This window comes from Piliocolobus tephrosceles, chromosome 17 (assembly GCF_002776525.5).
Source record: "Piliocolobus tephrosceles isolate RC106 chromosome 17, ASM277652v3, whole genome shotgun sequence".
NCBI lineage: Eukaryota > Metazoa > Chordata > Mammalia > Primates > Cercopithecidae > Piliocolobus > Piliocolobus tephrosceles.
Window position 1 is genome coordinate 23294111 of NC_045450.1, and position 3028 is coordinate 23297138.

Genomic DNA, 3028 nt, shown 5'->3' on the forward strand with positions numbered 1-3028 from the left:
GTGGGAGACCCGTCCAGGACCGAGACGTCCGCCTGGAGGTAATCTCCATTCCGGCTCCAGGAGCCTCTCACCAGTCTCTGGTGGCTCCAAAGGACGCTTTGTAGCCAGGTAGAGTTCAGTTTCCGTTTCCGCCTATTGGCGAGAGGAAGGCAATGGGAAACCCCCAATCCAAAATACCTAGAGACTCCCCTTTAGGGTGTCTTCTAAAAAACCTCAAAACTTTGCAATTAGAACAAGATCTCAGGCGAAAGCGACTGGTGTTCCTCTCCACTGTGGCGTGGCCACAATATAATTTAGACAATCAGTCTCAATGGCCGCCTGAGGGCACTCTAGACCGTAACATTTTGACCGACCTCAGTAGTTTTTGTCAACGCTTAGGCAAGTGGTCCGAAATTAATTATATACAAAAGTTTTAAGACTTGCGTTCTCGACCAGACTTGTGTAGCCAATGTTCCTTGGCCCAAGTCAAGTTGGCTAAGGCGTAGACCTAGCACAGTCAGAAAAGAGTCATCTTTCCTATCTGACTCGCCTATGTCAGCTTCCCCTCCCTTCCACTCCCGCCGTATACTCCACCTCCCCTTCCCGCTTCGGCCCCACCTCCTCTTTCGGCTCCACCTCCCCCTCCTGCTCTCGCGGTTGTCCCGCCTCCCTCCTCAGCCTCTCCCACCATTGTTGAGGCTACACTTCCCTCCAACCCCTCGGCACTTCCGCCTGGTCATCTTAGTTCGCCTATCTCTGCCCATACCCGCTCTAAAGATTGCCTAACTGCCCCCGCTCCTACTCCCACCCTATCCAACCCCCCTGCGGCCTTAGCACCCTTGTGTGAGGTGGCCGGAGCAGAGGGTGTAGTTAGAGTTCATGTTCCCTTCTCACTAGCAGATCTTTCAAAGATTGAAAAACACTTAGGAGATTTTTCTGCCAACCCTACAATTTATACCAAAGAATTTAGATACCTTTGCCAGGCCTACGATTTAACCTGGCATGATCTCCAGGTTATTCTTACCTCTGCTCTAAACCCTGAGGAGCAAGGGTGCATCCTAGTGGCCGCCAGGCAGCATGCCAACCAATTACACTTAACAGACCCTGCCTTCCCACTAGGGGAACAAGCAGTCCCCTCTATAGACCCAGACTGGAACTATCAAGTAGGCCAGCCAGGCCGCCAAAGACGAGATATGATGACTCAATGTCTTCTGGCTGGTATGCGGGCGGCCTCAAATAGGTAGTAAATTTTAATAAACTAAACGAAATTATTCAAGGTCCAGATGAGAACCAGGCCACATTTTTAAACAGGCTAACTGAGGCTTTAATTCAATACACTCGGTTAGACCCAGCTTCCCCAGCCGGGGCCACTATTCTAGCATCATATTTTATTTCACAATCAGCCTCGGATATTCGGAAAAAACTCCAAAGGCAGAGGATGGACCTCGAACTCCTATTCAAGACCTAGTCAAGTCAGCCTTCAAGGTCTATAATTCAAGGGAGGAAACAGCTGAGGCCCAACGACAGGCCCGCCTAAAGCAGAAGGTATAGCTCCAGACTCAAGCCTTAGTTGCTGCTTTGCAGCCTAGCCGTAACCCAAAACTGGAGAGCAAAACCCCCGGAGGCTCAAAGACAATAAAAGGGGCTTGCTATAAATGCGGTAACCCAGGGCATTGGGCTAATAGATGTCCCCAGAGTCCCCAACTGCCTGAGCCAGTGCGGCCATGCTACAAGTGCGGAGTAGCTGGGCACTGGGCTAAAAAGTGTCCTAACCCTCGTCTGCCAACAACTCCTTGTCCAGCATGCCATGAAGAAGGGCACTGGAAGTCTGACTGCCCCACCCTGAGAACGGGCATGGCGCCTCAACGTGATGTCCCTTCTCAGGACCCTGGGAGCTCCTTCCAGCTCTTACATCTGGATGACGACTAAAGGTGCCGGGACTCGGGGACCCCCATCACCCTCGCCGAGCTGTGGGTAACTCTCCTGGTAGCGGGTAAGACAATTAATTTTTTAATCGACAGCGGGGCTACCTACTCTGTTTTGCCGTCTTTCGAAGGGCCTAGCCTTCCCTCCAATATTTCTGTTGTAGGAGTCAATGGCTCCCCGTCCAGCCCTCGAAAAACCCCACCACTTAATTGCTGCCTGGCCAACAACTATTTTGCACACTCGTTCCTCATTATCCCCTCATGCCCCACTGCCCTACTGGGCCGAGATGTTTTAAGTCAACTGAAAGCCTGTATCTCCATCCCTACTAGCGCCCCCCACCCTACCCACCATCTGCTTCTAGTATTGAGTAACTCAAATGACTCCAACAATCCTAACCCTTTCCCCGATTTCCCCATTCCTATCGACCCCCAAGTGTGGGACACCTCCACTCCTGTCGTGGCGGACCATCATCCACCAATACTTATAAAACTTAAGAAACCATCTCAGTTTCCAACCTGCCCACAGTTCTCTCTCTCTCCACAGCACTTATGAGGACTAAAACCAATCATTACTAGGTTACTCAGCCAACACATCCTCATCCCCATTCATTCTCCCTGTAACACCCCAATCCTACCTGTAAAGAAGGCAGATGGAACTTTTCGGTTAGTGCAGGATCTTCGTCTTATCAACGAAGCTGTTTGTCCCACCCATCCGGTAGTTCCCAACCCCTATACCCTTCTTTCTCTCATTCCACCTAATACAACACACTTTACTGTACTGGATCTTAAAGATGCATTTTTCACTATTCCCCTGCACCCAGATTGTCAGTTTCTTTTTGCTTTTACCTGGGAAGACCCAGACACCCATACCTCCACCCAACTGACATGGACAGTGCTTCCCCAAAGGTTCCGAGACAGCCCCCATTTCTTTGGGCAGGCCCTAGCAAAAGACTTAGCCTCCTGTCCTCTTACCAATAGTAAAATTCTCCAATATGTAGATGACCTTTTACTCTGTAGTCCCACGGGACAGGACTCTCTTTTAGACACTGCGATCCTCCTTAATCATCTAGGATCCAAAGGTTACCGAATATCCAAACACAAAGCTCAACTCGCACAACAATGTG